This window comes from Macaca nemestrina, chromosome 14 (assembly GCF_043159975.1).
Source record: "Macaca nemestrina isolate mMacNem1 chromosome 14, mMacNem.hap1, whole genome shotgun sequence".
Taxonomy (NCBI): Eukaryota; Metazoa; Chordata; class Mammalia; order Primates; family Cercopithecidae; genus Macaca; species Macaca nemestrina.
The window spans coordinates 95,708,282-95,722,971 of record NC_092138.1 but is presented as its reverse complement, the minus strand read 5'-3'; positions in this window follow the sequence as shown (position 1 = coordinate 95,722,971).

Below are 14,690 nucleotides of genomic sequence, written 5' to 3'. Positions count from 1 at the left end.
TTATCGGAGGATATTTCCTTTGGCCCTATGGTCTTCAAAGGGATCCGAAATATCTGTTCTCAGATTCCACAGAAATAAGGCAAGCAAAGAGATCCACGAAGTACATATGTAACTCTGTGAGATGAATTAACAGAACACTAAGCAGTTTCTCAGGAAGCTTCTTTCCAGATTTCATCTGAGGATATTTCCTTTGTCACCATAGCCCTATATGGGCATCCAAATATCACTTTGCCAATTCCACAAGAACTGTCTTAGCAAAAGGCTTCTTGAGGGGAAAGCTGTAACTCTGTGAGATGATTTCACAGAACACAAAGAAGTTTCTCAGAAGGCTTCTTTCTCCTTGTTTTCGGAGGATATTTCATTTGGCCCTATTGTCTACAAAGGGATCCGAAGTATCAGTTCTCAGATTCCACAGAAATAAGGCTAGCAAAGAGATCCACGAAATACAGATGTAACTCTGTGAGATGAATTAAGAGAACACTAAGCAGTTTCTCAGGAAGCTTCTTTCCAGATTTCATCTGAGGATATTTCCTTTGTCACCATAGCCCTCTATGGGCTTCCAAATATCACTTTGCCAATTCCACAAGAACTGACTTAACGAAAGGCTTCTTGAGGGGAAAGCTGTAACTCTGTGAGATGATTTCACAGAACACAAAGAAGTTTCTCAGAAAGCTTCTGTCTCTTTGTTATCGGAGGATATTTCCTTTGGCCCTATGGTCTTCAAAGAGATCCGAAATATCTGTTCTCAGATTCCACAGAAATAAGTCTAGCAAAGAGATCCACGAAATACAGATGTAACTCTGTGAGATGAATTAACAGAACACTATACAGTTTCTCAGAAAGCTTCTTTGCAGATTTCATCTGAGGATATTTCCTTTTTCACCACAGCCCTCTATGGGCTTCCAAATATCACCTTGCCAATTCCACAAGAACTGTCCTAGCGAAAGGATTCTTGAGGGGAAAGCTGTAACTCTGTGAGATGATTTCACAGAACGCAAAGAAGTTTCTCAGAAAGCTTCTTTCTCTTTGTTATCGGAGGATATTTCCTTTGGCCCTATAGTCTTCAAAGGGATCCGAAATATCTGTTCTCAGATTCCACCGAAATAAGGCTAGCAAAGAGATCCACGAAATACAGATGTAACTCTGTGAGATGAATTAACAGAACACTAAGCAATTTCTCAGGAAGCTTCTTTCCAGATTTCATCTGAGGATATTTCCTTTTACACCATAGCTGTCTATGGGCTTCCAAATATCACATTGCCAATTCCACAATAACTGTCTTAGCGAAAGGCTTCTTGAGGGGAAAGCTGTAACTCTGTGAGATGATTTCACAGAACTCAAAGAAGTTTCTCAGAAAGCTTCTTTCTCTTTGTTATCGGAGGATATTTCCTTTGGCCCAATGGTCTTCAAAGGGTTCCGAAATATCTGTTCTCAGATTCCACCGAAATAAGGCTAGCAAAGAGATCCACGAAATACAGATGTAACTCTGTGAGATGAATTATGAGAACACTAAGCAGTTTCTCAGGAAGCTTCTTTCCAGATTTCATCTGAGGATATTTCCTTTCTCATCATAGCCTTCTAAGGGCTTCCAAATATCACTTTGCCAATTCCAGAAGAACTGTCTTAGCGAAAGGCTTCTTGAGGGAAAGCTGTAACTCTGTGAGATGATTTCACAGAACACAAAGAAGTTTCTCAGAAAGCTTCTTTCTCTTTGTTATCGGAGGATATTTCCTTTGGCCCTATGGTCTTCAAAGGGATCCGAAATATCTGTTCTCAGATTCCACAGAAATAAGGCTAGCAAAGAGATCCACGAAATACAGATGTAGCTCTGTGAGATGAATTAACAGAACACTAAGCAGTTTCTCAGGAAGCTTCTTTCCAGATTTCATCTGAGGATATTTCCTTTTTCACCATAGCCCTCTATGGGCTTCCAAATATCACTTTGCCAATTCCACAAGAACTATCTTAGCGAAAGGCTTCTTGAGGGGAAAGCTGTAACTCTGTGAGATGATTTCGCAGAACACAAAGAAGTTTCTCAGAAAGCTTCTTTCTCTTTGTTATCGGAGGATATTTCCTTTGGCCCTATGGTCTTCAAAGGGATCCGAAATATCTGTTCTCAGATTCCACAGAAATAAGGCAAGCAAAGAGATCCACGAAGTACATATGTAACTCTGTGAGATGAATTAACAGAACACTAAGCAGTTTCTCAGGAAGCTTCTTTCCAGATTTCATCTGAGGATATTTCCTTTGTCACCATAGCCCTCTATGGGCATCCAAATATCACTTTGCCAATTCCACAAGAACTGTCTTAGCAAAAGGCTTCTTGAGGGGAAAGCTGTAACTCTGTGAGATGATTTCACAGAACACAAAGAAGTTTCTCAGAAGGCTTCTTTCTCCTTGTTATCGGAGGATATTTCATTTGGCCCTATTGTCTACAAAGGGATCCGAAGTATCAGTTCTCAGATTCCACAGAAATAAGGCTAGCAAAGAGATCCACGAAATACAGATGTAACTCTGTGAGATGAATTAAGAGAACACTAAGCAGTTTCTCAGGAAGCTTCTTTCCAGATTTCATCTGAGGATATTTCCTTTGTCACCATAGCCCTCTATGGGCTTCCAAATATCACTTTGCCAATTCCACAAGAACTGACTTAACGAAAGGCTTCTTGAGGGGAAAGCTGTAACTCTGTGAGATGATTTCACAGAACACAAAGAAGTTTCTCAGAAAGCTTCTTTCTCTTTGTTATCGGAGGATATTTCCTTTGGCCCTATGGTCTTCAAAGAGATCCGAAATATCTGTTCTCAGATTCCACAGAAATAAGTCTAGCAAAGAGATCCACGAAATACAGATGTAACTCTGTGAGATGAATTAACAGAACACTATACAGTTTCTCAGAAAGCTTCTTTGCAGATTTCATCTGAGGATATTTCCTTTTTCACCATAGCCCTTTATGGGCTTCCAAATATCACTTTACCAATTCCACAAGAACTGTCTCATCGAAAGGCTTCTTGAGAGGAAAGCTGTAACTCTGTGAGATGATTTCACAGAACACAAAGAAGTTTCTCAGAAAGCTTCTTTCTCTTTGTTATCAGAGAATATTTCCTTTGGTCCTATAGTCTTCAAAGGGATCCGAAATATCTGTTCTCAGATTCCACAGAAATAAGGCTAGCAAAGAGATCCACGAAGTACAGATGTAACTCTGTGGGATGAATTAACAGAACACTAAGCAGTTTCTCAGGAAGCTTCTTTCCAGATTTCATCTGAGGATATTTCCTTTTTCACCATAGCCCTCTATGGGCTTCCAAATATCACTTTTCCAATTCCACAAGAACTGTCTTAGCGAAAGGCTTCATGAGGGGAAAGCTCTAACTCTGTGAGATGATTTCTCAGAACACAATGAAGTTTCTCAGAAAGCTTCTTTCTCTTTGTTATCGGAGAATATTTCATTTGGCCCTATTGTCTTCAAAGGGATCCGAAATATCTGTTTTCAGATTCCACAGAAATAAGGCTAGCAAAGAGATCCACGAAATACAGATGTAACTCTGTGAGATGAATTATGAGAACACTAAGCAGTTTCTCAGGAAGCTTCTTTCCAGATTTCATCTGAGGATATTTCCTTTCTCATCATAGCCTTCTAAGGGCTTCCAAATATCACTTTGCCAATTCCAGAAGAACTGTCTTAGCGAAAGGCTTCTTGAGGGAAAGCTGTAACTCTGTGAGATGATTTCACAGAACACAAAGAAGTTTCTCAGAAAGCTTCTTTCTCTTTGTTATCGGAGGATATTTCCTTTGGCCCTATGGTCTTCAAAGGGATCCGAAATATCTGTTCTCAGATTCCACAGAAATAAGGCTAGCAAAGAGATCCACGAAATACAGATGTAGCTCTGTGAGATGAATTAACAGAACACTAAGCAGTTTCTCAGGAAGCTTCTTTCCAGATTTCATCTGAGGATATTTCCTTTTTCACCATAGCCCTCTATGGGCTTCCAAATATCACTTTGCCAATTCCACAAGAACTATCTTAGCGAAAGGCTTCTTGAGGGGAAAGCTGTAACTCTGTGAGATGATTTCGCAGAACACAAAGAAGTTTCTCAGAAAGCTTCTTTCTCTTTGTTATCGGAGGATATTTCCTTTGGCCCTATGGTCTTCAAAGGGATCCGAAATATCTGTTCTCAGATTCCACAGAAATAAGGCAAGCAAAGAGATCCACGAAGTACATATGTAACTCTGTGAGATGAATTAACAGAACACTAAGCAGTTTCTCAGGAAGCTTCTTTCCAGATTTCATCTGAGGATATTTCCTTTGTCACCATAGCCCTCTATGGGCATCCAAATATCACTTTGCCAATTCCACAAGAACTGTCTTAGCAAAAGGCTTCTTGAGGGGAAAGCTGTAACTCTGTGAGATGATTTCACAGAACACAAAGAAGTTTCTCAGAAGGCTTCTTTCTCCTTGTTATCGGAGGATATTTCATTTGGCCCTATTGTCTACAAAGGGATCCGAAGTATCAGTTCTCAGATTCCACAGAAATAAGGCTAGCAAAGAGATCCACGAAATACAGATGTAACTCTGTGAGATGAATTAAGAGAACACTAAGCAGTTTCTCAGGAAGCTTCTTTCCAGATTTCATCTGAGGATATTTCCTTTGTCACCATAGCCCTCTATGGGCTTCCAAATATCACTTTGCCAATTCCACAAGAACTGACTTAACGAAAGGCTTCTTGAGGGGAAAGCTGTAACTCTGTGAGATGATTTCACAGAACACAAAGAAGTTTCTCAGAAAGCTTCTTTCTCTTTGTTATCGGAGGATATTTCCTTTGGCCCTATGGTCTTCAAAGAGATCCGAAATATCTGTTCTCAGATTCCACAGAAATAAGTCTAGCAAAGAGATCCACGAAATACAGATGTAACTCTGTGAGATGAATTAACAGAACACTATACAGTTTCTCAGAAAGCTTCTTTGCAGATTTCATCTGAGGATATTTCCTTTTTCACCATAGCCCTTTATGGGCTTCCAAATATCACTTTACCAATTCCACAAGAACTGTCTCATCGAAAGGCTTCTTGAGAGGAAAGCTGTAACTCTGTGAGATGATTTCACAGAACACAAAGAAGTTTCTCAGAAAGCTTCTTTCTCTTTGTTATCAGAGAATATTTCCTTTGGTCCTATAGTCTTCAAAGGGATCCGAAATATCTGTTCTCAGATTCCACAGAAATAAGGCTAGCAAAGAGATCCACGAAGTACAGATGTAACTCTGTGGGATGAATTAACAGAACACTAAGCAGTTTCTCAGGAAGCTTCTTTCCAGATTTCATCTGAGGATATTTCCTTTTTCACCATAGCCCTCTATGGGCTTCCAAATATCACTTTTCCAATTCCACAAGAACTGTCTTAGCGAAAGGCTTCATGAGGGGAAAGCTCTAACTCTGTGAGATGATTTCTCAGAACACAATGAAGTTTCTCAGAAAGCTTCTTTCTCTTTGTTATCGGAGAATATTTCATTTGGCCCTATTGTCTTCAAAGGGATCCGAAATATCTGTTTTCAGATTCCACAGAAATAAGGCTAGCAAAGAGATCCACGAAATACAGATGTAACTCTGTGAGATGAATAAAAAACAACACTAAGCAGTTTCTCAGGAAGCTTCTTTCCAGATTTCATCTGAGGATATTTCCTTTGTCACAATAGCCCTCTATGGTCTTCCAAATATCACTTTGCCAATTCCACAAGAACTGTCTCATCGAAAGGCTTCTTGAGGGGAAAGCTGTAACTGTGTGAGATGATTTCACAGAACACAAAGAAGTTTCTCAGAAAGCTTCTTTCTCTTTGTTATCGGAGGATATTTCCTTTGGCCCTATAGTCTTGAAAGGGATCCGAAATAATTGTTCTCAGATTCCACAGAAATAAGGCTAGCAATGAGATCCACGAAATACAGATGTAACTCTGTGAGATGAACTAACAGAACACTAAGCAGTTTCTTAGGAAGCTTCTTTCCAGATTTCATCTGAGGATATTTCCTTTCTCACCATAGCCCACTATGGGCTTCCAAATATCACTTTTCCAATTCCACAAGAACTGTCTTAGCAAAAGGCTTCTTGTGGGAAAAGCTGTAACTCTGTGAGATGATTTCGCAGAACACAAAGAAGTTTCTCAGAAAGCTTCTTTCTCTTTGTTATCGGGGGATATTTCCTTTGGCCCTATGGTCTTCAGAGGGATCCGAAATATGTGTTCTCAGATTCCACAGAAATAAGGCTAGCAAAGAGATCCACGAAATACATATGTAACTCTGTGAGATGAATTAACAGAACACTAAGCAGTTTCTCAGGAAGCTTCTTTGCAGATTTCATCTGAGGATATTTCCATTTTCACCATAGCCCTCTATGGGCTTCCAAATATCACTTTGCCAATTCCACAAGAACTGTCTTAGCGAAAGGCTTCTTGAGGGCAAAGCTGTAACTCTGTGAGATGATTTCACAGAACACAAAGAAGTTTCTCAGAAAGCTTCTCTCTCTTTGTTATCAGAGGATATTTCCTTTGGCCCTATAGTCTTCAAAGGGATCCGAAATATTTGTTCTCTGATTTAACAGTAATAAGGCTAGCAAAGAGATCCACGAAATACAGATGTAACTCTGTGAGATGAATTAACAGAACACTAAGCAGTTTCTCAGGAAGCTTCTGTGCAGATTTCATCTGAGGATATTTCCTTTTAACCATAGCCCTCTATGGGCTTCCAAATATCACTTTGCCAATTCCACAAGAACTGTCCTAGCGAAAGGATTCTTGAGTGGAAAGCTGTAACTCTGTGAGATGATTTCACAGAACGCAAAGAAGTTTCTCAGAAAGCTTCTTTCTCTTTGTTACGGAGGATATTTCGTTTGGTCCTATGGTCTTCAAAGGGATCCGAAATATCTGTTCTCAGATTCCACAGAAATAAGGCTAGCAAAGAGATCCACGAAATACCGATGTAACTCTGTGAGATGAATTAACAGAACACTAAGCAGTTTCTCAGGAAGCTTCTTTCCAGATTTCATCTGAGGATATTTCCTTTTTCACCATAGCCCTCTATGGGCTTCCAAATATCACTTTGCTAATTCCACAAGAACTGTCTTAGCGAAAGGCTTCTTGAGGGGAAATCTGTAACTCTGTGAGATGATTTCACAGAACACAAAGAAGTTTCTCAGAAAGCTTCTTTCTCTTTGTTATCGGGGGATATTTCCTTTGGCCCTATGGTCTTCAAAGGGATCCGAAATATCTGTTCTCAGATTCCACAGAAATAAGGCGAGCAAAGAGATACACGAAATACAGATGTAATTTTGTGAGATGAATTAACAGAACACTAAACAGTTTCTCAGGAAGCTTCTTTGCAGATTTCATCTGAGGATATTTCCTTTTTCACCATAGCCCTTTATGGGCCTCCAAATATCACTTTACCAATTCCACAAGAACTGTCTTAGCGAAAGTCTTCTTGAGAGGAACGCTGTAACTCTGTGAGATGATTTCACAGAACACAAAGAAGTTTCTCAGAAAGCTTCTTTCTCTTTGTTATCAGAGAATATTTCCTTTGGCCCTATAGTCTTCAAAGGGATCCGAAATATCTGTTCTCAGATTCCACAGAAATAAGGCTAGCAAAGAGATCCACGAAGTACAGATGTAACTCTGTGGGATGAATTAACAGAACACTAAGCAGTTTCTCAGGAAGCTTCTTTCCAGATTTCATCTGAGGATATTTCCTTTTTCACCATAGCCCTCTATGGGCTTCCAAATATCACTTTTCCAATTCCACAAGAACTGTCTTAGCGAAAGGCTTCATGAGGGGAAAGCTCTAACTCTGTGAGATGATTTCTCAGAACACAATGAAGTTTCTCAGAAAGCTTCTTTCTCTTTGTTATCGGAGAATATTTCATTTGGCCCTATTGTCTTCAAAGGGATCCGAAATATCTGTTTTCAGATTCCACAGAAATAAGGCTAGCAAAGAGATCCACGAAATACAGATGTAACTCTGTGAGATGAATAAAAAACAACACTAAGCAGTTTCTCAGGAAGCTTCTTTCCAGATTTCATCTGAGGATATTTCCTTTGTCACAATAGCCCTCTATGGGATTCCAAATATCACTTTGCCAATTCCACAAGAACTGTCTCATCGAAAGGCTTCTTGAGGGGAAAGCTGTAACTCTGTGAGATGATTTCACAGAACACAAAGAAGTTTCTCAGAAAGCTTCTTTCTCTTTGTTATCGGAGGATATTTCCTTTGGCCCTATAGTCTTGAAAGGGATCCGAAATAATTGTTCTCAGATTCCACAGAAATAAGGCTAGCAATGAGATCCACGAAATACAGATGTAACTCTGTGAGATGAACTAACAGAACACTAAGCAGTTTCTTAGGAAGCTTCTTTCCAGATTTCATCTGAGGATATTTCCTTTCTCACCATAGCCCACTATGGGCTTCCAAATATCACTTTTCCAATTCCACAAGAACTGTCTTAGCAAAAGGCTTCTTGTGGGAAAAGCTGTAACTCTGTGAGATGATTTCACAGAACACAAAGAAGTTTCTCAGAAAGCTTCTTTCTCTTTGTTATCGGAGGATATTTCCTTTGGCCCTATGGTCTTCAAAGGGATCCGAAATATCTGTTCTCAGATTCCACAGAAATAAGGCAAGCAAAGAGATCCACGAAGTACATATGTAACTCTGTGAGATGAATTAACAGAACACTAAGCAGTTTCTCAGGAAGCTTCTTTCCAGATTTCATCTGAGGATATTTCCTTTGTCACCATAGCCCTCTATGGGCATCCAAATATCACTTTGCCAATTCCACAAGAACTGTCTTAGCAAAAGGCTTCTTGAGGGGAAAGCTGTAACTCTGTGAGATGATTTCACAGAACACAAAGAAGTTTCTCAGAAGGCTTCTTTCTCCTTGTTATCGGAGGATATTTCATTTGGCCCTATTGTCTACAAAGGGATCCGAAGTATCAGTTCTCAGATTCCACAGAAATAAGGCTAGCAAAGAGATCCACGAAATACAGATGTAACTCTGTGAGATGAATTAAGAGAACACTAAGCAGTTTCTCAGGAAGCTTCTTTCCAGATTTCATCTGAGGATATTTCCTTTGTCACCATAGCCCTCTATGGGCTTCCAAATATCACTTTGCCAATTCCACAAGAACTGACTTAACGAAAGGCTTCTTGAGGGGAAAGCTGTAATTCTGTGAGATGATTTCACAGAACACAAAGAAGTTTCTCAGAAAGCTTCTTTCTCTTTGTTATCGGAGGATATTTCCTTTGGCCCTATGGTCTTCAAAGAGATCCGAAATATCTGTTCTCAGATTCCACAGAAATAAGTCTAGCAAAGAGATCCACGAAATACAGACGTAACTCTGGGAGATGAATTAACAGAACACTATACAGTTTCTCAGAAAGCTTCTTTCTCTTTGTTATCGGGGGATATTTCCTTTGGCCCTATGGTCTTCAGAGGGATCCGAAATATGTGTCTCAGATTCCACAGAAATAAGGCTAGCAAAGAGATCCACGAAATACATATGTAACTCTGTGAGATGAATTAACAGAACACTAAGCAGTTTCTCAGGAAGCTTCTTTGCAGATTTCATCTGAGGATATTTCCATTTTCACCATAGCCCTCTATGGGCTTCCAAATATCACTTTGCCAATTCCACAAGAACTGTCTTAGCGAAAGGCTTCTTGAGGGCAAAGCTGTAACTCTGTGAGATGATTTCACAGAACACAAAGAAGTTTCTCAGAAAGCTTCTCTCTCTTTGTTATCAGAGGATATTTCCTTTGGCCCTATAGTCTTCAAAGGGATCCGAAATATTTGTTCTCTGATTTCACAGTAATAAGGCTAGCAAAGAGATCCACGAAATACAGATGTAACTCTGTGAGATGAATTAACAGAACACTAAGCAGTTTCTCAGGAAGCTTCTGTGCAGATTTCATCTGAGGATATTTCCTTTTAACCATAGCCCTCTATGGGCTTCCAAATATCACTTTGCCAATTCCACAAGAACTGTCCTAGCGAAAGGATTCTTGAGGGGAAAGCTGTAACTCTGTGAGATGATTTCACAGAACGCAAAGAAGTTTCTCAGAAAGCTTCTTTCTCTTTGTTACGGAGGATATTTCGTTTGGTCCTATGGTCTTCAAAGGGATCCGAAATATCTGTTCTCAGATTCCACAGAAATAAGGCTAGCAAAGAGATCCACGAAATACCGATGTAACTCTGTGAGATGAATTAACAGAACACTAAGCAGTTTCTCAGGAAGCTTCTTTCCAGATTTCATCTGAGGATATTTCCTTTTTCACCATAGCCCTCTATGGGCTTCCAAATATCACTTTGCTAATTCCACAAGAACTGTCTTAGCGAAAGGCTTCTTGAGGGGAAATCTGTAACTCTGTGAGATGATTTCACAGAACACAAAGAAGTTTCTCAGAAAGCTTCTTTCTCTTTGTTATCGGGGGATATTTCCTTTGGCCCTATGGTCTTCAAAGGGATCCGAAATATCTGTTCTCAGATTCCACAGAAATAAGGCGAGCAAAGAGATACACGAAATACAGATGTAATTTTGTGAGATGAATTAACAGAACACTAAACAGTTTCTCAGGAAGCTTCTTTGCAGATTTCATCTGAGGATATTTCCTTTTTCACCATAGCCCTTTATGGGCCTCCAAATATCACTTTACCAATTCCACAAGAACTGTCTTAGCGAAAGTCTTCTTGAGAGGAACGCTGTAACTCTGTGAGATGATTTCACAGAACACAAAGAAGTTTCTCAGAAAGCTTCTTTCTCTTTGTTATCAGAGAATATTTCCTTTGGCCCTATAGTCTTCAAAGGGATCCGAAATATCTGTTCTCAGATTCCACAGAAATAAGGCTAGCAAAGAGATCCACGAAGTACAGATGTAACTCTGTGGGATGAATTAACAGAACACTAAGCAGTTTCTCAGGAAGCTTCTTTCCAGATTTCATCTGAGGATATTTCCTTTTTCACCATAGCCCTCTATGGGCTTCCAAATATCACTTTTCCAATTCCACAAGAACTGTCTTAGCGAAAGGCTTCATGAGGGGAAAGCTCTAACTCTGTGAGATGATTTCTCAGAACACAATGAAGTTTCTCAGAAAGCTTCTTTCTCTTTGTTATCGGAGAATATTTCATTTGGCCCTATTGTCTTCAAAGGGATCCGAAATATCTGTTTTCAGATTCCACAGAAATAAGGCTAGCAAAGAGATCCACGAAATACAGATGTAACTCTGTGAGATGAATAAAAAACAACACTAAGCAGTTTCTCAGGAAGCTTCTTTCCAGATTTCATCTGAGGATATTTCCTTTGTCACAATAGCCCTCTATGGGCTTCCAAATATCACTTTGCCAATTCCACAAGAACTGTCTCATCGAAAGGCTTCTTGAGGGGAAAGCTGTAACTCTGTGAGATGATTTCACAGAACACAAAGAAGTTTCTCAGAAAGCTTCTTTCTCTTTGTTATCGGAGGATATTTCCTTTGGCCCTATAGTCTTGAAAGGGATCCGAAATAATTGTTCTCAGATTCCACAGAAATAAGGCTAGCAATGAGATCCACGAAATACAGATGTAACTCTGTGAGATGAACTAACAGAACACTAAGCAGTTTCTTAGGAAGCTTCTTTCCAGATTTCATCTGAGGATATTTCCTTTCTCACCATAGCCCACTATGGGCTTCCAAATATCACTTTTCCAATTCCACAAGAACTGTCTTAGCAAAAGGCTTCTTGTGGGAAAAGCTGTAACTCTGTGAGATGATTTCACAGAACACAAAGAAGTTTCTCAGAAAGCTTCTTTCTCTTTGTTATCGGAGGATATTTCCTTTGGCCCTATGGTCTTCAAAGGGATCCGAAATATCTGTTCTCAGATTCCACAGAAATAAGGCAAGCAAAGAGATCCACGAAGTACATATGTAACTCTGTGAGATGAATTAACAGAACACTAAGCAGTTTCTCAGGAAGCTTCTTTCCAGATTTCATCTGAGGATATTTCCTTTGTCACCATAGCCCTCTATGGGCATCCAAATATCACTTTGCCAATTCCACAAGAACTGTCTTAGCAAAAGGCTTCTTGAGGGGAAAGCTGTAACTCTGTGAGATGATTTCACAGAACACAAAGAAGTTTCTCAGAAGGCTTCTTTCTCCTTGTTATCGGAGGATATTTCATTTGGCCCTATTGTCTACAAAGGGATCCGAAGTATCAGTTCTCAGATTCCACAGAAATAAGGCTAGCAAAGAGATCCACGAAATACAGATGTAACTCTGTGAGATGAATTAAGAGAACACTAAGCAGTTTCTCAGGAAGCTTCTTTCCAGATTTCATCTGAGGATATTTCCTTTGTCACCATAGCCCTCTATGGGCTTCCAAATATCACTTTGCCAATTCCACAAGAACTGACTTAACGAAAGGCTTCTTGAGGGGAAAGCTGTAACTCTGTGAGATGATTTCACAGAACACAAAGAAGTTTCTCAGAAAGCTTCTTTCTCTTTGTTATCGGAGGATATTTCCTTTGGCCCTATGGTCTTCAAAGAGATCCGAAATATCTGTTCTCAGATTCCACAGAAATAAGTCTAGCAAAGAGATCCACGAAATACAGACGTAACTCTGGGAGATGAATTAACAGAACACTATACAGTTTCTCAGAAAGCTTCTTTCTCTTTGTTATCGGGGGATATTTCCTTTGGCCCTATGGTCTTCAGAGGGATCCGAAATATGTGTTCTCAGATTCCACAGAAATAAGGCTAGCAAAGAGATCCACGAAATACATATGTAACTCTGTGAGATGAATTAACAGAACACTAAGCAGTTTCTCAGGAAGCTTCTTTGCAGATTTCATCTGAGGATATTTCCATTTTCACCATAGCCCTCTATGGGCTTCCAAATATCACTTTGCCAATTCCACAAGAACTGTCTTAGCGAAAGGCTTCTTGAGGGCAAAGCTGTAACTCTGTGAGATGATTTCACAGAACACAAAGAAGTTTCTCAGAAAGCTTCTCTCTCTTTGTTATCAGAGGATATTTCCTTTGGCCCTATAGTCTTCAAAGGGATCCGAAATATTTGTTCTCTGATTTCACAGTAATAAGGCTAGCAAAGAGATCCACGAAATACAGATGTAACTCTGTGAGATGAATTAACAGAACACTAAGCAGTTTCTCAGGAAGCTTCTGTGCAGATTTCATCTGAGGATATTTCCTTTTAACCATAGCCCTCTATGGGCTTCCAAATATCACTTTGCCAATTCCACAAGAACTGTCCTAGCGAAAGGATTCTTGAGGGGAAAGCTGTAACTCTGTGAGATGATTTCACAGAACGCAAAGAAGTTTCTCAGAAAGCTTCTTTCTCTTTGTTACGGAGGATATTTCGTTTGGCCCTATGGTCTTCAAAGGGATCCGAAATATCTGTTCTCAGATTCCACAGAAATAAGGCTAGCAAAGAGATCCACGAAATACCGATGTAACTCTGTGAGATGAATTAACAGAACACTAAGCAGTTTCTCAGGAAGCTTCTTTCCAGATTTCATCTGAGGATATTTCCTTTTTCACCATAGCCCTCTATGGGCTTCCAAATATCACTTTGCTAATTCCACAAGAACTGTCTTAGCGAAAGGCTTCTTGAGGGGAAATCTGTAACTCTGTGAGATGATTTCACAGAACACAAAGAAGTTTCTCAGAAAGCTTCTTTCTCTTTGTTATCGGGGGATATTTCCTTTGGCCCTATGGTCTTCAAAGGGATCCGAAATATCTGTTCTCAGATTCCACAGAAATAAGGCGAGCAAAGAGATACACGAAATACAGATGTAATTTTGTGAGATGAATTAACAGAACACTAAACAGTTTCTCAGGAAGCTTCTTTGCAGATTTCATCTGAGGATATTTCCTTTTTCACCATAGCCCTTTATGGGCCTCCAAATATCACTTTACCAATTCCACAAGAACTGTCTTAGCGAAAGTCTTCTTGAGAGGAATGCTGTAACTCTGTGAGATGATTTCACAGAACACAAAGAAGTTTCTCAGAAAGCTTCTTTCTCTTTGTTATCAGAGAATATTTCTTTTGGCCCTATAGTCTTCAAAGGGATCCGAAATATCTGTTCTCAGATTCCACAGAAATAAGGCTAGCAAAGAGATCCACGAAGTACAGATGTAACTCTGTGGGATGAATTAACAGAACACTAAGCAGTTTCTCAGGAAGCTTCTTTCCAGATTTCATCTGAGGATATTTCCTTTTTCACCATAGCCCTCTATGGGCTTCCAAATATCACTTTTCCAATTCCACAAGAACTGTCTTAGCGAAAGGCTTCATGAGGGGAAAGCTCTAACTCTGTGAGATGATTTCTCAGAACACAATGAAGTTTCTCAGAAAGCTTCTTTCTCTTTGTTATCGGAGAATATTTCATTTGGCCCTATTGTCTTCAAAGGGATCCGAAATATCTGTTTTCAGATTCCACAGAAATAAGGCTAGCAAAGAGATCCACGAAATACAGATGTAACTCTGTGAGATGAATAAAAAACAACACTAAGCAGTTTCTCAGGAAGCTTCTTTCCAGATTTCATCTGAGGATATTTCCTTTGTCACAATAGCCCTCTATGGGCTTCCAAATATCACTTTGCCAATTCCACAAGAACTGTCTCATCGAAAGGCTTCTTGAGGGGAAAGCTGTAACTCTGT